The sequence below is a fragment of the Haliaeetus leucocephalus genome, unplaced genomic scaffold, assembly GCF_000737465.1.
Source record: "Haliaeetus leucocephalus isolate CR32 unplaced genomic scaffold, Haliaeetus_leucocephalus-4.0 Scaffold944, whole genome shotgun sequence".
NCBI classification, from domain to species: Eukaryota; Metazoa; Chordata; class Aves; order Accipitriformes; family Accipitridae; genus Haliaeetus; species Haliaeetus leucocephalus.
In genome coordinates, this window is record NW_010973380.1 from 4076343 (window position 1) to 4097825 (window position 21483).

Below are 21483 nucleotides of genomic sequence, written 5' to 3' on the forward strand. Positions count from 1 at the left end.
TCACAGCTTAGCATATAGTAAATGGCATAAAAATCCTGTTGTTCTTGGAAGAGGAAGGTGATATATTAGTAGACATAATTCATACATCTAATAAGTTTAATAGTTTGCAAGACTCCTATAGGTCTTGCACATATCAAGTTTTTAGAGTTTTCAGTACATAAAACAGAGAAGGTAGACCTCATTAAAATGCTCTGTGTTAACTACAGTCTGGTTTTTGTGAAGATATTTATCCAGATTTTTTCAGTAAGACATGATCTTACTCAGCATGTGGGCAGACATAGTCTCACTGTGACTGTGCTGTGATCACATGAAAGTTGTGTTAGCATGATACTGAGTTCCAACCTAAGTAATATCAACAAAGAACCAGAGACCGGAACTGGTAGCTCTTATTATTTCTTTTTATATCTTAGCATGTATTGAAAAGATGCATTGAAGCTTAATTGACAGGCCAAATAGACAAGGCAGCATCTTTTTGGATGCTTCCTGGGTGCCCCAATGGAGTTCTGTTTCCTGCATTGGCTTGCTGTTCAAATTATTTGAGAGGCATTCTATTCAGATAGTACTCTGTTTGCCTGACTTTGACTTGTACAAAATATTAAATTTACTGTTAAATGATCATTAAAAAAGCTTTTTTAAGAGTCTCAAATTTGTAAGGTTTAACCCTACAGACTCTGACTGAGCCCTTTAAAAAGTGTTAAAATGTACCGATTCAAAGGGAATAAAGAACAGAGAGAAACATTTGTTCCAGAAGCTGGTTGGGCAGCAGGAATGAATGAGAGTCAGTAAAAGGGCTGAGTACTGGCTTTCTTGCCAAAGCTCCAGCCAACACAGCTGTGCTGCTGCAGACAGATACATGCAGTAACAGAGAGACTAACAGTATATATGCACATCCCCAAGGCTAGGAACTGTCTCTGCTCCCACCCCTTATTCAGTGCAGCTGAGACAGCAAAATTGAAGCCAGGGTTTGTTTTTTATATCTGGCACAGGCCACCAATAAATTTAATTCTTAAGGGAAGCAAAAAAGAAAGGAACTATGCCTCAAAGATGTCTCTGAGCAAAAATGCCACAGAGCTTATTCACTTGGTTAGGCTGTGACTACAAAAAAGGAGTGAAGGCCCTGTGAGAACAAAGTTGCCATAACATGATCATAAGGCTTCTTACATTGTAAGGGCCTTAGAATTAATAAAGTGCAGGACCAGATTTTAAGCCTTTATAACTGTGGTCATGGTCAGAATGCTTTCCCAGGAATTTCAAGTGCTAATATGTACCTTATGCCATAGGTTGTGTGTGATGTCAAGAGTGAGTGTGTTGGGAGTGTGTTTATGTAAGATGTTTCTCACTTCCCTGGACTTTTTCAGTTGGTTCCAGCTCAGGTTGAAGAACTGCAGTTTGCTCAAGCCTCTAATGCCCTCAAAAGGGCATTATAACATGGTTATAGCTCACATCAAAATATTCCCAGTTGGTCTGCAAGGCAATGCAGGTTTGAAAATAGTTGTATGGCCAAAAGTGTTGCAAAAGAAACTTTGGTTAAAGTAATCAGACACATTTAATCTTTAAATAGACTTAATTGGATACAGTGCCTGGGACTCCCTTTGCTCAGTATTGGGTCTGTTGAGGGAAACCTAGTGTGCTCCAGACATGTTACTTTATTTGTTAAAATGAAATTACCATTATAAAGGTCAGATGGGTGACAAAGTGATACCACTGTAATACTGTGATTCAAATTGGAGACAATATCAACAGGCACCAAAACTGTGGGCTGCTAATAATTTCATAGTGTTCATGGTCCTAGTTTAGTCCCCCATTGTCTTCCCCTGTGTGCATCCTGGCTCAATCCTGTCTTGTGAGCACACCTCACAATGCAAGAATATTTATGCTAGTAAATGTTCCTTAAAAAAAAAAGAATTAGAGTTTAATTTCTCACCAGGTCATAAGTATTATTTAAGGAAGTAAATTCATTAAAGCTGATGATAAGCTTTTGAAGTGTTTTTAAGTCTAGAGATGTCCTACAGCATGCTCAGGCAGTTCCCATTCAAATTCAAAACCTAGGCCAAAAGTAGATCAGAAATGACAATTTTACCGGACACACAGCCAAATTCTGTAATACTCCATGGCTGCCTTTAAAATCAAAGAGCTTCAACTGATGGAGTGGAAATACAAATACTATCCTACTAGTAAACCATAAAAAGACTATAAAATGTGAATCCAAATTAACATGAAACAGTGAAAAGACAATAAGGGCTATGATGACTCTTCTTCACTTATTTGAAGACTATTTATTCTCCAACATCCCCCTGAAATAGAAGTAACCTGAGTAAGATGGGGAGTCCAACAGTCAATCAGTTCACAGGAGAAGGGAAGAGATGCTGCTGACACTAAGGAACTGGCAACTCTTCCATTATGAAAGAGCAGTATGGAAAGAGTGGAGCCAAGCAGAGACAGACAACAGATCCTTAGGAAAAAGCAAAGTGAGAGGAGAATCGCCAGCCTCTGACTACAAACACAAATTACTGGAAAGATGGCACTTTGGTAAAATAAGAAGAGAATTGTTATTCACCCTTTCTTAACATTGTCTTTAAATAAGTTTTAGAAAAGAAAAAGTTTATTTGAAACTGTAAAAAAATGGGATTGAAAACATAACCATCAAGTACAAGAAATAACGCCATTCACAAACTACGGTTACAAATGGGAGAGTTCAGAAACCATTTCACAGTTTCATGTATCAGATATTTAGCAGGGCTACGTCATCAGAAAGGCCGGCTATTGAAGGTGCCATACAATAGTTATGCACACGAATGCAATGTCAGAATTATGCATATAAATGTCCACCTGAAGAAGCATATTTCTGTGCAGCTATTATAACAATATATATTTCTGAAGCTAAAAACTGTAGCCTGCTACTGTTTTGATGTAGTTTTTTCCCCAGGCTATGTTCTTGTGATGAAAAATCTCTCCCCCCCCCCCCCCCCCCCCCAATCTTTTCAAGAACAACTGGCATAATGGCATGAAGTCACGTATTTCATAAATTCAAAGGAAAGGCTGATAGTTTGGGTCATGTCCTATCCTCAGATGCATTCTTCTTAAACTTTTTTTCATTGAAATTACATGTCCATTACACAGTAGGAAATGCAATTAGGATTCAGCCCAATAATTGTAATTCACATTGCATAATCACTGATAGGCAGAGGAACACAAGTTCTAGTGATGTTAAGTAAACGTAAGCAACATCAGAATCAAGTCCAAATGGAAATGTTGATTTTTAACTTTTGTGTTGAGTTTAGGTCATGGGCCAACCTGAACAGCAAAGTAAAAATTACATAATACATTTATTTTACTGAAAATTTGACAGCAATGCCCCACGCGTACCTGACCAAATATTGGCCTTAGCCACTAAGAATATTGTTTTTTTCATTTAAGCAAAAAATCTGAGGCTTGACCTTTACTGTCAGTTCCATGTTCAAAACTTCATCATCACATTGCAAATCATAAGACAGAATAAATCTTTTTGTGCTTCTCTTTCCCTCTTCCACAATTATATTGCACATAGAAAACAGACACAGGTCTTTGAGTTATATAAAATAAAAAGCATTTGAAATTTGTAAACTTTCTGATTTTTAATTAAATAATTTAATACTGAGTGTAAAATGAGAGAAGTTTGATTATGAAATTAATAGCAATCAAGTCAGGACATCATCTTTCTCTAACACAGATCTGCTAGAAACTGGATTTAATTGCGTCATAATCAAAGCACTGCATAATGTTTTTGCTTGTATGGGTTGTTGTGTACCATACAGAACTCTGGCTAGAATCAATAGAAGTACACCTATGCACTGAAATTCCCAAAGTCCAACAGCAGCCTAACACTGGACCATGGGACCAGTCAGATGTACTCATTAGTGAATTCGACTCTCTCCTTCCTTTCCCCAGAGCTGAACATCCCACTTCCCCATACTCTCTTGTTTCTAACAGAGAGAATAACTCGGAGTCTGAAATGAGCCCTTCTACCCTGGCAGAAAGTTATGAAGTTAGATGAGTGAAACAGCAGCATTATATGCTTGTAAAAATGAATAAAAGGAATCAAGGAAAAACTTTTTCAGAATACCAGGTGAGAATAAAATATATTTTCTTTTTTTTTTTTTCAAAACTGCACATCTCACAATTTAAATCAAACAACTAAAGATCATTTGCTCCTGCAAGATCCCATGAAAGAAAGATTCTTTGCACAGTCAATACTAATGTTGGTACTCCAGAGAAAGTAGTTGTTAGTGACAGAGAACTTAGTTTTCAGCTGCATTTCATTTAATCTGTTGAAACTTAGAGGATCTTTGCTTTCTCTGCTATGCTTTTTGCAAGTACAAAATGAAAGCCTCATTGAAATCTCACTACAAGGAGCGGAAAGTTTCTCACTGATTTCCACAGAAGTTTCATCTGGCTCTGACAGAATGGACAGAAGAGAATCAACCTTAAACCTGAGCTTGTCAGGTTGTGTTAGTAGAACAGAATTTAATTTTACCTACTTCTTTTTTTTCTTTTGATCTGTGAAATCCAAAGCTTGCCTTCTAATATCACAGGAGGAAAACCAAAGTTCATACCAGTGTAATGTACCCAAACTCAGCAATGTATTCTGGCAGGACTAGTTCATGGTCAAACACAAACCACTCGCAACACCAATGGCTGCAGTCACAATTTCTCTGTTCCAAGGAAGCTCACATCTTGAAAGTGGACAAAACAGGGTAAATATATTGGTTTTTAGCTAAGTTTGGTATTAATTTCAGAATGTAAATGAGAAAAAGGTATCTCCTTCCATGAAGATGCGTCAGTTTTATTCTTTTCTACCATTAGACTTTTTTTGCCATACAGATTCACAGAGGCTAATAAAGGAGTTTAACTTGGCTTTCTAATACTCTATGTAGAATAAGCAACTGTCAGATTCCAGCATGAAGATCACAGCCTGTCAAAGACTAACTTAGATCCTGAGGGCATGGACAGCTCTCCTGCAGTACCTTCATTGCTGCACTGTCCAAAACTACTCCATCATATTATGGTATGATCACCTTCCAAACTAGCTTTCATTTCCTCCCTTCTAAGAAACCAGAAGCAATCCCAGTTCCTTTATAGAGATGCAGATGTTGCTCCCTGTTAGCATCTGAAAGTTTGGAGAGTATATCAGAGTGAGCAGGTAAAATTATTACTCAATTCCCACTCTGTTCTCTTGCAAAAAAAAGGGTAAAGCAGAGGATACATATGATACAGAGACTTAATGTGGTTACTTACAACAGTGTATTTCTCAGCAGTACTAATTTTTATTTTGCTTAAAGGTAAAGGCTGTGGATTTTAAGGGTGAAGATTCCCTCTGTGGTATATGCATATTGCCCTTTGCAACACTCACTCAATCCTGCTGTACAAAGAGTAGTTATGAAACTGCATGAAGTAAGCTACTTTTAGTGCGGACTAATGGCTAAATAGCACATCTCACTTTTACTCTGTGAACCAAACAAGCACAAATATTTATTAAAAGAGGAATCTTCTTGCTTGCTATTGTCTGTGAAAAAAACACACTTCAGCTAAGCAGAGACCATGTTTTGAGGGATGAAAGCTCTTGACACAACCTAATGTCAAAGATGAGTTTAGAACACAAATGTTAATTTAACCTTAACTTTATGCTAACAAGTGCCTACAGATACATACCATTGCCAAAAGTAGATGCATCACTTTCTAGGCATTTCCACGGCCTGAATACTGGATAAGCTTCTGGGTAGTTGACTTGATGGATGGGATTCACCACACAAGCTGGAGCACTGTGGCCAAGGAAAACTTTTGCAATTACCACTTTCCCTAGGAGAGGGAGAAAAAATACTTAATGCTTCTAATTTTAGTTTGGGAGTGCAGACAGGATAATACAACATTGATGCTTAATGTAATAACAGGCAGCTACATCTTGGGCTGGCAAATGAATAATATGTATGTAATAGTTATTAATAAAAATATGTATTTTTATATATTGTGATTCTGGTTTTATGTTTTTTTATGAAACAAATATACTTTGGAAAAAGATTACACTGTGGAATCTAACATTTGTAGCTGGCTAATATTTAAAGCCAGTGAAATCTGAAAAGAAGTAATTTCATAAACAGTGGAACCTGTAAGGCCAGGTATCCTTTGGACTTGTGTCTTCCAACCTCCTTCTTCAATACTGCAGTAAACCCAGCTTCCCCAAGCTCCCTCCGACACCAAGGCCAAGCAAAAGGTAGTATGTTGTCATGGTTTAGCCCCAGCCGGTAACTAAGCACCACACAGCCGCTCACTCACTTCCCCCCCACCCAGTGGGATGGGGGACAGAATTGGGGGAAAAAAAGGTAAACCTCATGGGTTGAGATAAGAACAGTTTAGTAGAACAGAAAGGAAGAAACTAATAATGATAATAACAACAATAACAAAACGACAGTAATAATAAAAGGATTGGAATATACAAGTGATGCACAATGCAATTGCTCACCACCCACCAACTGGTGCCCAGTTATTTTCCAAGCAGCAATACCCTCCAGACCAACTCCCCCTAGTTTATATACTGGGCATGATGACACATGGTATGGAATACCCCTTTGGCCAGTTTGGGTCAGCTGCCCTGGCTGTGTCCCCTCCCAACTCCTTGTGCCCCTCCAGCCTTCTTGCTGGCTGGGCATGAGAAGCTGAAAAATCCTTGACTTATTACAAACACTACTCAGCAACAGCTGAAAACATCAGTGTGTTATCAACATTCTTCTCATACTTTACCCAAAACCTAACAGTGTACCACCTACTAGAAAGATAATTAACTCTATCCCAGCCAAAACCAGGACATATGTGCAACGGCTAATCTCAAGCTATATATATGCTGACAAACTTGCCAGAAGTCCATACTGACTGCCCTGTTGGCTGATGTTAACTGAACCCTAGAAAAGCTGAGAAATATCTCTTTTCTTTGTGAGGAGGAGGAGAGGTATCCTAATTTAGGTTAACACACATTTCTATAAAAATCATAAATACTTAATTACCTTTAAGACTTCGATACTTTTTTGCAAATTTGGTTGAAATTTGATCATTCCTAAGCCACTGCAATGACAGAGTTACACAACATGACTGGTGTTTTTCCCTTCCACGTCTTGTCCTGGACATGGATTGACCCAATGTATTTGTGTCTTTCCTCACTCATCTAGAAAAGATTAGACATATCTAATTATTTCTCACATGAGGATATGTCTCATAGACGCTTCGAACTGCTGTCTGGGAATTACTCCCAGCAGCTGAAGCCCTTTGTGGAGCTTCCTAATACACAGCAATGCCACTGGAACAGATTTCAGCAGTTTCAGAGCTCCTTTCAAGGCTGCATATGCCACCTTATGGCCATCTACAGTATTTACAAAATGTCCTTTCTGTAACAGCAATTATACAAGCCACACAACACATATTTCACAAGATCTTTCCAAACTTTGAATTACCATGCTTGAATGACTTCTCAGGATCACTACTCTTTTTGCCTTCTGCCTTAGTTTATTGTTTCAGAAACTCTGTTCTGGGACATTCACATATGCTTAGACTGTTACAGAGAAGAAAAGCTTTTTTTCCTGTCAGACTGCTGCAAAGATTAAAGCAAGGGCCAAGTATCTTTATTTGACTGAGACTATTCCTTAAAAATTTAAACAAATTTAAGCAGCATGAAAATATAGCCATGAATTATGATAAGGGATGGCAGGCAGGGAAAGTGAAGAATAATGAATAACAAAATAGTTTATGGTGTCATTATTCCAACAGAATGAGAGATACAGACAAGAAAATCAGATTTTTAGCTCTGTGGGACAGGGCCCATCTTCCTGTATGCTTATTAAGCATTTAGCACCACAGAGAGGAATCTCAGTGGGGCCTCTGCAAACTAGCATGATATAAACAATAATAAAGCAAAACAGGACAATAGATACTGCATCTGAAGATACAATCTTGCCACCCAAAAATCTGATCACTTCTCAGAGCAAAAAGAGAAAGGCAGGTGGGCAAAATGTTGGAAAGAAGAAAAGGAGAGTAATGGGGACTACAGAAGAGTTGCCCTGAATTAATTTTCCTTCATAAGTCAGAATGAAAACTTCCTTACCTGAAATATCTCCATCCTTGGAGATATTCAAAAGCTGTCTAGACATGCCTCTGCGCAGCCTGCTGTAAGTGACCCTGCTTGATCAGGTGGGTTGGGCAAGGTGACCTCCAGGGACCCCTTCCAATCTCAACCATTCTGTGAGTCTGTGAAAATACTTCTTCTATTCTTAATTTCTTACTCAGCACGAAATAATATATTCCACCTGTCTCGCTATTTTACAGTCTGGAGATGGAAGGGGTCACTGGGACAGGACTGACAGTTACTAGGGTTATGACTGGTCTGACAAGTAGGATCCTTGCCAGAGGAACCCTATGGTTAGGGCTAGGTATCTGGAGATACCAGGGACAAATGGACTAGGATTAAATTTAAGATTAAGGACAAAGGAAGCAGTGATTCAGAGGTAGGACGAGGCTTGCAAGCCAGGACCTGGAATTCTGTATTACTAGAACTGAGACTGAAAGAACTGAAAACGCATGGTATGCTTTGTTCTAGCACTGGTAGGAAGAACAAAATAATAGCAAAATAATATTGTGTTCAAACAAATACAAGTGAAGATTATAAAATAAATGGCTGAAGAAACCACTGAGCAAATCTGTTCCACAGGCACTACAGGTGCTGCAGCTGCTACTGTGGAGACTTCCAAACTAGCCCTGCATCAGTCCCCACAAACTCTAGTGGGGGACACTAGTGAGTAGTGGTGAGAAGAGACAAAATGCAACAAAAAGAGGAAGGGTAAGGAAAGGACAAGAAGATGATGAGAAAAAGTGGAAAGTACTAATCATGCCTTTGCCACAGATGGCATAAAGATGTGAAGAATGAAGCAGAGGTAACACAAAGAAATATAATGAGAACAGAGGAGGAAAACAGAAGAAAGATGAATAGAAAAATGATGAAAGGAGAAAGGAAAAGAGAGCAGCACTTTTCTTCCTGCTCTCTTCTGTGCTATCCTTTACTAAAGAACAGCATTCTTCTTTCCACAATGCAGCATACCGTATGCACTTCCAGACCCTGCAAACCACCCTCCAGCATTTGTAGCAGCTGCTTTTCCTTAACTGGCAATTCAGGGTTGCATACGTAAGAGAGACATTCCATCTTTTCTTGTTAAGAAACTATGAAGAGAAGAAATAGGGAAAGACTCCAGGTTTTCATTATGCTGTTGCAAAAGCAGACAAAAGACAAGAATAGACTTTCAGACCATACAAAGTTTATATGTTGCACAATATTTACTAAGGACATTTAAGACAAATTCCATAATACTGATGTTCACAATAATCATGAGATCACTTGCAAGACTTTTTTTTTCCCCTGCGTCTTTATAATCAGTAAGAGTAGTCTCCATGTTCTGTATTACATTAAAAAAAAAATAATTAAAAAAATCTATTTATTTGCCTCTGGAATCACAAGTCTTGTCTTTGCTGAAGATCCTTAGCATGAAGGTGGCAATACCATGAGAAGAAAGAGAATAGTACAATAAATGTTGACAGCAGATCCAGAACCCCATACAAATACTACAAAACTGTTGATAACTTATTTTCTTCTTGAAATTCTTTTTCATAAGGATGCTATTTCTGGTGATTTACAACACTGCAGTTTGAGTATCAGCAAGTTAGTGCGAGGATTTGATTAATTATTGCTGGACTTCTCTGCCAAAATAAGCATCAGACCATGAGGTTTCAATTTAAGAACAGCATTGCGCTGATAGTTGCTTTTTAGGGAAGATGCAGAAATTCCCTATCACCAACTGGAATGGGGTCTAATACATATGAATGGAGCTGATCTGGCTAATACATACTAGGAGCTAATACAACGAGACAGTTTTTCATACAACCTGGAGGATATCCTACCAGCGTGATACAGAGTGCATTGGGGAGCTTCCTGAAAAGTTTTGTTCTCTTCAGGTAATATGAAAAGACCTCCTAAAATCATTAGCTCTGCCAATCTGACTTCCCCAAGGGCCAAAAAAAGTGCTGGAAGTGCGTAGTTGAATTGTCTGATAAAGATTGCTACTTTGGATAATTTTAGGTAAAGCTATAAGAGTAAGAGTAATTTTGTGTTTCCAACTTTATGTGAAGAATAGCAAAGGGTGAACAAATCTGTTTCATGTTGTATTGGAATGGACTAGAAGCTCAATAGTGGTGTTTCAGCTATGGAGGAAAATAACTGTTAGCTAAAGGCTTACAGGAAAAAAATTTGAAAGTGGTACAATCCATAAGATCATCTCTGCCCACCTCTGAATGTTTCTTGTGGCTATGCTGTTTCTCAGTCAAACCATACCCCGGCCCCCAAAACTATGAAGCAAACAAAAAAACCCCCACCCTAAGAAAAGCCCCCCAAACATGCTGAGCCATGTTATGCTATTAACTGAAATACTGCATCTCAGAATGGGTATACTCTGAATCCCAGGGAATTTGTTTTGATCTTAGCAGCTAAAATGTCCTGAGCAGAGAAGGTACCTGCTGTCTCTCAGGCAGATAAGATTTTGCTTTCAAAATTGAAAAGGTCTTCCAGCTCCCTTCAAGCTCTCAGCTCTGATTTCTACACACAGAAATCACAAATACAGTTATATGTATAAAATAAACTTTCACATACATATTATAAATGCACATAAAAGATGAAAAGCACTGTATAAACTGTACTAAAATCATAACAATACAGTCACACATATCAAGTCAGCAAACTGCTCAGTATGCAGAGAAAGAAATGGATTCAGCAGGAGTTCTCTCTCATAGTTAGAAGTGGGCAACTGGGTGTCCTAAGACCATTGCTCCACTGCTGACACAGTTCTACAACCTGCTTTGGGCAGATGTTTCCCAGTGCTTATGACAAAGATCATGGCTGCATCACAAGTCTCAACCTGATTCTTGGAAGGCAGTGAAATAAATAAGTACAATCACACAAATTTCAAAGTTGAGGCTGACCCACAAAAACTTGGGACTTATCTGCATGGATACAAATCTACCTTGTGACTGTCCTGACATATGCATATGCTCTCCTGTGATACAGAAGAAATACAGACGCATATACATCTGGGTGGGTTTTGTTTTGTTTCTGCATTGTTAATCTACCACTGCTTTACACTTTCAGAAATATGGCCATGCATAACTATTTAGTCTGTTTGCACAACCATTAGGAATATATGAGGTAAGACCCAGATTCTAACAGCAAAAACCTGAATCAATTCTCATGCCTGGTATTTTCTACCAAGCTACAGACCTCTGAAGTCCAAGAGCCAGTCATAGAAACACCAAACATAGGGACTTTGGGGAACTTCAAGCCACCTCTATCTGGGTAAAACTTCTTAATAATCCTAAATTATTTGATGCTTTGCAAAATGTTTCTCTTCTTATAATCACAAAGTTAACTGTTCACAGGTCAGCGCTACACTAAATAGCTCTTAAAACTTAGGCACTAACTCTGCTATACTGAAAACTTCTTTTTACAGATATATTTGAAACTCCTCCTTTAATTTCAGCATCAGAATTTGATTGTGCACTCTAAAGATGTGATTTTTTTTCATTCCCATGATACTGTATGCTCTGAAGTCCCAGGTACAGAATACTGATTGAATTATATAATAACAAGAACTAAACCTGTGTGCAGAAATGCACAGAGGAGAGGACTAAGACAATAATATTTCCTTCTTGTTTTGCACTGAATTTTTCAGTACTATCTACATGATTTTCTTCTGTTTCCTATTCAGAAGAAAGAATCACAAGCAATACCTCTAGCCTGTTTCATTTCATTGTAACTTTGTTCTCTCAAGTGGAGACAAATAAATTCACCTTACGTTATTCAAATGCTCCATTCAAAGTTAAGCATCAAATATCAATATCTAATCACATGTGATCCATTGTGTTCCTTTTCTCTATTTGCACTGTCATATTTAAAATCTGTTTAAATCCTTCTTCACTATGCAAATGAGCAGTTCCACTATAGTAAGCACAATTATGCATAGAGCGAGCATGGTTTGCAAGAACCTACAACAGCTTCTACAGTCAAACTTGAGAAAGAGGAGACAGCCCACTGGCCAGCCAGGAACCTGGGGGCAGAAGCTCACCTATTCCTTGTAGTACACAGGTCAAATAACTCAAAAGTATGTGGCCATTTTCTCTGTGTCTGACTAAGAAGACAATAAACTCCCGTACTTCCATCTGGTACTGGTAAGTTGCCTTAAAGATTATGGGATAATCAGACACCTTAGAAAGAGAACCAACCTAGAAATGCAGTAGGTTCTCCAGTTGTTAATTTGATGGAAAGTTTTCTTAAAAAAGAAGATGTAATAGTCAAAATCCTTACTGCAACTAATAAAAATATTACTCTTTCTCAAAAGATTTTGTGCTAATATTACTCATTCAAAAACCTTGGGGGTTTGGCTTTCATCCCCACAAGAGTAATTTATTAATTTCTCCTTGCCAAAACCAAAAAGATCCTTGGCTTGAGAAAGTGGTATTAAAAGTAACCAGAATGCTATTTATAAACAACCTCAAACGGAACCTGCAGGTACAGAACTACCTGCAGCTCTAACAAATGTCCCTGAACACAAAAAGAAGGCATACCTGAGGTGGACAAGCTTGGAGTACTCAAGCAGAAAACAGTCCTTGAAATACTGCCAGTCTAAATTTGAATCTCTCCTCAACTGAGCGTCAAGGTTATTCATACAAAGATTATGTAAGCAACTTCTAATGCTTCTTTACAAATACAGCTATGTAGAAACTTAGAATAATCATTATCACTGTTGTTAAAAAGCAATTAGATAGCTTACTTATTCTTTTATCTTCCTTTTTTAAAATTAAGGCCTTCATAAATAGGTAATAAAAAAATAAAGGCAAAAAAATCCGTCTTTGTGGGCTCAAAGCTTCAGCCTAGTATACCACCAAGAGAAGGAGAGAGTATTTCCTTTCTTGTCAGCTATCTGCAAATGGAGTCTGTGGAGCACTGATGCTTCAAAATACTCCAGATCCTTGTAATAAATTTGTTTTGTAAAAATTATTAACTTGGAATCATAAGAAACAGGTTCTAGTTTGAAGTATCTCTAAAAGATTATTTGATAAACCGTCTTCAAAGTGAATGTTTCCCACTGTTTCCAATTCCATCAACAAGAATTGTACTACCAAATTAAAACTTTTCTTCATTTCCACTTGGAAATCTTGTAAATCTGCCTGGAACAACACAACAGGACAAATTAACAGAACTCTGATTTTTTTAAAAGCAAGAAATTTAGACAAATTATTACAGAAAGACTTTTTTTTTTTTTTAATCCGAAAGACTACAACTGTGGATATACTGACCCTTATATGTGGATATACTGATCCTATACTGATCCATAACGCCAAGCTTCATCCACTTCACCCTCAGTGTTGCTCCGTAATCATTAACTTAAGGGAATCACCTCTTCAAACAAGAGGTCTTAGTTTGCTATTTAGTATTCATAATGATATCAGTCCAAACTGCAGCACTAACAAAACCATGCTGGACTTGAGTGCAATGTGAGGCACTGGCATGAAATCAGTGGCAAGTAACAGCAACAAATTTCACAGTATGTTTAAATTCTCCCACACCTCCACCAGTTGTTTCTTCCTTGAGATGACTGACAGTCTTTCCCTCTCTTTATTAACAAGTTTTAACACAGTACTACTTCAGTATGCTATTTCTACTTAAACGCAGAATCTAAATTATTTGATTCTTTTGGGGCCTGATGCACTACAGACTCTTTGTACTACACTTGTAGCTAAGGACAGTGTTCATTGGTCTAAGACCCAAAACCAAAGCAAGAACTGGCCAGATGAGTGGTATGCCTTAGTTGTCCTCAAGAACATCAGAGAGAGAAGAGACAGCTTTCTACTCATCAGAAAAGAGCCATCTAATTCTCCCTTCATAAAAATTCTGTAGAATGAGCTTCAGATCCATGCTGGCATCCAACACTAGGTCTATGGCATCAATGATATCCTCCGCATGCCCTATTACAAAGGTTTCTTTGTGTGGAGACTTTGTGCTGGCCATTGACTATAGAGTGACATTGACTCATGAAGTCCTAAGCCAGAATCAAGAATGACAAGAAAAAGAAGCCATTAAAATCACATTGGAAATACAGGAGGAAAAAAACCCTAACAAACAGAAACGAAAAAACCCCCACAGCACTTTGCTGGATCTCTACTGTTTAAAGGCCCAGAAAACTTTTCCAAGCACTGGTCCAATATAACTACTCATCCCAGCTATTTTTGTTCAATCCTTTTCCTATTTACTAGATCACCAATAATGGGAATGGCAGCATCTGCCTGCTAGAAGCTGGCCTGGTTCCAATAATTCAGACCATGCAAGAGCTGAGAGCTGCCACTTTAATGATATTTGCAATACTCCTAGTTTGGACCGTATAAAAAATGTATTTGAGACAGGCTTCAATTCCTGTCATTAATCTCCTAACCACCAGCCACCATCATACCCTGAAAATATCAGAATACCGTTCTTCTACAATTCACTAAACATACTAATTCAGTTTTCTGTTCTGGAGTGTTATTCTTTTCCTCCAGTGCATTTATTTTTTGTAAGAATGCCAAGACACATCTTTTCTGTATCTTCATTATGAACTGAATTTTCAGTTTCCAGATTCTTACTCTGTAGAGATTTATTACTTGATATTTTACCCAACATTTGCAGCTTGGCCAATTCACTTTCCAGCTGATAAAAAGATCCCATTAGGATTCAGAAGCAAGAGGTTATGTTAAAGTATGGCAAGAAAATTATCTTATTTATGTTTCCTCAAAAGAGAAGCCCTCTAGATGTGTACTAAAAAGCATACCTGAAAACATCAAAACAGAAAATTATTTTAATAAATTCAAACTCTTGATTGTCAATAGAAAAAGCTGAATTACTTGGCCAAAGGGACAGCTCTGCTCTGAGCAACTGCACATACTCTTCTGTTGTATACTGGCTTATATCCCAGTCCTATTCATATCATTTAGACCATTGTTTCACCCAGGCAGAACCGACCCCTCAGTGTGACTTCATTATGATGCAAGTCTCAGCAATGAAAAGAGAGTTAGAGGGTACAATTAAAATGGAAATGCAGATTTTCTTCAGACACCTAAGGGTAGGGAACATTTCTCTCCCCATGTGTGATCACTGTGTGGCATAATTACTCTCTGCTTTGTGGAAGCAAAACTCTTTTTGCATTCTTTTTAAAGAGGTAAATCTTCAGGATCAATGAAGCTGCTATACAGCTGAGATTAGGTAAAGCAAGAAAATAAACTACTCATTCCTTTTGAATAACAAGCAAGGATTTGGCTCCCAAGTATAAAACTTCCAAAAAACTATTCTTAAAGAAAGCAATTTAGCTAACTCTGCCTACACACCCCGATGTGAATATTATTTAAAATATTCATATATGCCCTAACTATAGGCACTTCTGACAAAGAGATGAGGTGACTGAAGCACATGTCTGCTTCCTGATCTACATATGGCAAGCAAAGGAGGAAGATATAACCATAAAGACATGAGCCTGCATTGGCAGAGTCCTTGGCGTGTGCACCCTTGACCAAAAGAATCTGTTGACTCTTGATCAAAGTACTTTTAAGGGGTCCTATTTACATAACCAGCAATATTTTTTCAGTTATATTTGTACAGACGTATGTGCAAAGAGCTCACTCAAAGTGCATTGAAGACGTACTAGGAATGTTTACAAACTGCTGTACAGAAAATCTGTGACACAGGTCATTATTGAATAACTGCAGTTGCACTGATGCAACTACAGTCCGATTCTGATCCATTATGTTGCTTATACTGTTCTTAAAGGAAGGGGAACAGACCAATCAGTTGGAAATCAGAAAAAAACCAAAACGGTAACTCAAGAGCTGGGTGAGAAAGAGCTTTCTAATCCGCAAAACAGAGACCTTTCAGAAATGTTTATAGTATCAGCTAGAATAGGCATTAACCATAATAATCTGGGAACTCAGCAGGAAGGTCCTCTGCAAACACCTGTACTGGATGAATAAAAGAAGCAACCTGAAACACAGTTTACCACATTAGGTCTGTATCTTATCTAGTCCACTGTTCTGGACTGTATCTCTAAGGCTTCCTTCTTGGTGCAGTTCAATTTAAGAGCCCATTGGTCAAAGCGCTTACCTAAGGCTTGAGACACCAAATTCAAATAATTATGAACATGGCAGAACTGAAAACTGGAAATGGATCCCCTGCAACACATTAAGTGTCCTAGAAACTTGGCTGTTGATTATTCTGAAGAATAATTAACACAAACAACGACATCATACTTGTAATATATTATTTTCTATTTCCACCCAAAGTGCAGGGATAGCACGTGGAAGGTCTTTTTATTACAGATAAAGATAAACCAAGAAAAATTAATAGATTCTCTAGCATCTATTCAGATATGCAGGCATGATTTACATTTCCATTTTATAACCAAACAGGCTTGATTTAAACTAAATGCTCTTTATACTAAAGGCAGTGAAAAAGAAAAATAAATATATGCACAAATCCCACTGATACCAATTTTCTGTCATCTTTGACATGGCTACAGCAATGGAAAGGAGTTTCGAGTAAACAAAGATGAGCCCTAGGGAGTTTTGACACAGACTTTGGGATGATGAGGGCTGTGTATATTGGATATGACTCTGAACCATGCAAGTTGATAGGAAATTTTTATCAGAATGAGAGAAAGATTAAACCATGTACATAAATCCTTGGTAGTAATCAGAATGCTCATGCTAGAAATGCCAGACTGGTGTCACCTTCCTATTTTTTCTATTAAGTTTCCAGCAAGGTTGACCTTCTGCAAATTCTGCAGAGTATGTAAGCCTTGTGAATATTTTGAACAATACAGTTTTAATCTAATATAGCACTGCAAATGCTGAAGAGCCTGTAGGCTAAGAGGCAGATCATTCAAATGTAAAAACAAATTTGACTGGAGTCTAAACAATGTTGGCCTCTGTTGTAAACTATAGCTTTCTTTTGACATGGAAAGAGAGAATGCATTTTGCCGAAAGGGAATTAGCTTGGAAAGCCTTTGTAAATGATACTGCAATGAAAATAAACTTAGTCCCCCAGCCTTAGCTTCACAGCTGTGCATGAGAAACCTAACAGATCATGCCCCATGTCATGAGTACTCATTAGCTTTTGGCTGCAGCCCATGTCTTGGCCTTGGGATATCATGAGAGCTAAATCACTGATGTCAATCATTTCTCTCCATGATGACACTGCAGTTCTTTGCAGTGAGATGCCACTAGTGTTTGTAGTGGCCTTGCTAATAATTTCCGGAAACAATCTACTGCCTTTACATTTGTACTTTGTCAGCTGTAATTTCTCAGTCTTCCTTTTCCTTCCCTATCATCATGCCCAGCTTTGATTTCTCTCTCCTCTCTTTTTATGGCTTTGAAGGTTCACAGTGATCTGATTTCATTCATGCCTATCAGCATCTCCTTCTGCTCTAACTCCTTTTATCTTGGTATCATTATCTCCCTCTGCCTGTTTTTTCATGTACTCTCCCAAGGGAAGGTGGACTGAGCTGCAGCACGTCTGTCTCCCTGTTAGGGCACGATGACTCAGCTAATTCAGAAAGCTACATGGTCTTTTGCTAGAAATGGACATCTACAAATTTCTTCTTTCTTTACATGCCAAACTGCTAATCACAGAGTTCTTGCTGGTTCTGGACTAGCCTCCAAATCAAAGATTAACATGAAGAGTACTAATTTTGGGGGGAAAGGGTAGAAACCAATTTCTCATAGGAGCTACTTTGATATATGATAGCATGAGAAAAGGTCAGGATAAAACTTCTCCTGAACAGGAGTTAATGTCTCCAAGTTAAAAAAAAAAAAATCCAAACACTAAAATAAAATTAAATGGCAAGCCTTTTACATAATACTGAAGGGTAGACAAAAATCTGCAGTTATAAGAAAACTAAAAAAATCTTTTCCCTATCCAGAATCTCTGAGGTCTTCGAAAATGAGTGATTTAGTTAATTCTGCATATGCATAAAACCTTGACAGCTAATCAGTTCTAAATAATATTTCAGCCTTACTTCTTATAAATGGAAGTTTAAAATTGTCCTTTCTGTTGTTCAATAATCTAAAAGTTAGCCCTCCTTATTAGACACATATATACACCATACTATTAAAATACCATACATTAAACAAATCAGAAGAAATCATAACAAGGACACCAGACGCACCTCTATATTCTTGATCAGGTTATTATTCAACCAAAGTACATTCAGCTTTGTTAGGGCTTCCCGATTTTCAGTTCTGGAAATTTCATTGCAATAAAGATAAAGCTTTTGCACATTTACACATTTTTGTAGACCATCTATTTTCTGCAATAGGAGGTATTACTTTGCGGTACTGAACAACAATATGTCACTCTTTTTTTGTCAAGGTGCTATTAACTTGTACAGAAAATTGTTAGGTAGTTCCAAATAATTTGAGACCACATGCTCTATGCAGAATTCTGGTGATTTAGAAAGCTTTTCAATTAAGCCAACAAAGAAAAAATAGTAGCAGCTACAACAGTTCATGATAAATGATTATGTGTTTTTAAATACAGTATTATTTTCATTAAAATGTCTTCATTCTAACCAGTTTCCTGGAAAAGGTTTCAATGTAATTATTCTAGTTTTAAAAAATAGTGTTTCTAATGAGAGAGAAAAAAATCCAGCAATAGGTTCTAAATTACAAAAAACTGTAATATGTAACAGACATAATTTGATCCATATCTAAAATGGGATTTTTAGATACTTAAGTAAAGAAGTGCCAGATCATGACTCCTTCGAATAGTGCCTTCTTCCTTGAACAGATGAACGGAGTGTTTGTGTAAGAATATGATAACAATTGTAAGGGAGTGGAAATTGGCTAAACTTGGCTAGAAAAAAACCCTCATAGTTAACCTACCACTTAGCATTCAGCAATCCACAGCTCTTTGAGCAACAGGCAGTACTCTAGGTCTGAAATCTTTTGAACGCTTTGTCCAATGAGAATGAGAGTAGTTACATTTGGGAAGTATTTAATGCCTATGATTTTGGGATAACCTGTGAAAAGCATCTCCAGTGCTGTTGTTTTTATCCCTCTCGATCAATGTCTTCATAAGACAATCCATTACATGTGTACTGGAAAAGAAATGCAACTATTAGTCACTTCATATCCATGCTGTAAAAAATATATTACATAATTTTCAATTCTGCTAATTCTAATGAAGATTAAAACCTGGAAATTTGTAACTTTCTCTATAAGCTAGTATATGTATGTGTATATGTATACACACACACACACATATACATACATATATATATATATATATATATATGGATAGATGGTGTGCTTTATCAGTCTTGTAGTTTTCCACTTCTGGAGTGGGTGTATCAAGTAAATGTAATAATAAAAGCTTTTGGCCAGGAAAAAATAAAAAGTTTACATGGAATTTCATTATGGGTGAGATTCAGCTTGAGATTAAGACACGAAGCAGTATGTATCCACAAGTGTGCCTCTTGCCTAAGCTCTCATGTTAGTCAAGAGATTTAACCAATATAGCCAAAGGATTCTGGAAAGCCATTCCAGATGATCAGACAGGAGGTGTTTACGTTACACTAAATTGACTTATTCTATAGGCTTCCCTGACTATATTGACTAAGGATAGCATTCAGAATGTCTGTTGCGATTTCAGAGACCTTAAAGTATCCTGCAGCAGCTGTTCCAGTATCCTCCTAGAGACGTGTGGTGTCTTAGTTACCTGGAGGCAAGTAAAATGGCACTAGACAGCTGTATCTATGCAGATGAATCCTATCCTTGATTTCCACTGACTGTAATGAGAGCCAAGAACTGAAATGCATATGTAGACAACTACCTGTAGACACCTAAATGAAGGTGTCTTAAACTGGAGTGGGTTTCTATTTTAAAATTCCAAGCAGTTCAAAGTAGACAAAATTTCCACTATCTTAGTTAATCACCCAATTCTGCTCACAACTATCCATTGTCTACAAAAATGCAGGACTAAGTCAAAACTACAAGATTTATTTTGATCAAATTTATATGACAAGCTTATTTCTGTTTCTACATAAGAATAATTCTGCAGGGCATTTCACAAGAAAAAAAGTAGGGAATTATACCTTAAAAGTAGTTTACTCTGAAGATACTCTCTTGAGAGCTTCTCATTTCTGCATCCTAACTACTAACACTGTTTCCAGAGTTCTGAAATATTCAGATCACCACAAACTGTTATTAATGCATGCCCTATATCACCTTTGGGGCATTCCAGAATGGAGACAACCCTGTCTCTAGAGATGGTCTCTCTAGAGGAGCAAAAATAATTGTATATTCTAGCAAGGACATTGATATTTATAGAAGTACTGAGAGGAGAGAGAAAAAAAAAAAAAGAAGATTAAAACCAAACCCAAATTAGTAGCTTCTCAGTGCCATAATTATTTCCACAAGATTCTGGTTTTGGTTATCACTTGCATCATCTCTTGAGCTCTCTGCAGTGACTATTATTTCTTAGTATCTTCTTAGAAAAAGTACAGTAATGTAGCCATCCACAGAATTTATAAGTCACAGGATTTCCAAGAAGTTTGGATAGGAGATCTAAATTCCTAATGGACTGAGTTCCAGAATCTATATTTCTAATGGAATCACAATGGAGATGACAACAGAATAAAGCTGAAATTGCCTGGAATACTTTTATTACTTTTTTAATTAACTTTTTTAGATTCTAAAGGCCCAGAAAGTAGTATAGTATAAGCTATTCTGACCACCTTCATAAGGAAGGAGGAGGAATTGCACCCACTTATCCTTGTATTGGACTCAGTAGATGGTATTTGCACAAAGACACAGTAAAAAAGAACCAGTCAGAGCTCATAATTCACCAAAAACCTCAACAAAAGCCCCTCTGCATGTATGTAAAAATATACCAGAATATAATGTAGAGTATAAAACCTCTGCTACAATTTTTTAAGTAATAACACAGCTGCTACAATTCTTCTTTAGAATTATCAAACACTTATTAGTAATGAGTATGATTGTTGCAGCAGCTTTTTTTTTTTTTCCTTTTGAAAGCACTTTCACGGTATATTAACCACAGTATGCACAAACTACACCCTTAATATACCACATCCCCACTGCTTTTGAATTTCTGCCACAGTATTTAACGACACACAGCCCCTCTAGCGAGTAATTTAGGACAGGAAACGAAAAATATATTTTTCCATTTACAACAGCTAAGGAAATTACATTAGACCTGAATTAGATTTGGGTGGATGCCCGCTCCTCTGGGCTCCGTAGGGGAGCTCAGGGAATTGTTCTACCTCGCCTAGAAGGGACATGGCTTTGCCAGCATCTCTTCTGGATCACTGCCTCCACAGAGAG

The 21483-nt window shown here is 37.4% G+C and overlaps 1 pseudogene; it reads right to left on the reverse strand.

Moving 5' to 3' along the window:
- LOC104842093 overlaps nucleotides 1–19170 on the reverse strand; it is a 34930-nt pseudogene extending 15760 nt beyond the window's left edge.
- Between the last annotated feature and the right edge of the window lie 2313 nt (nucleotides 19171–21483).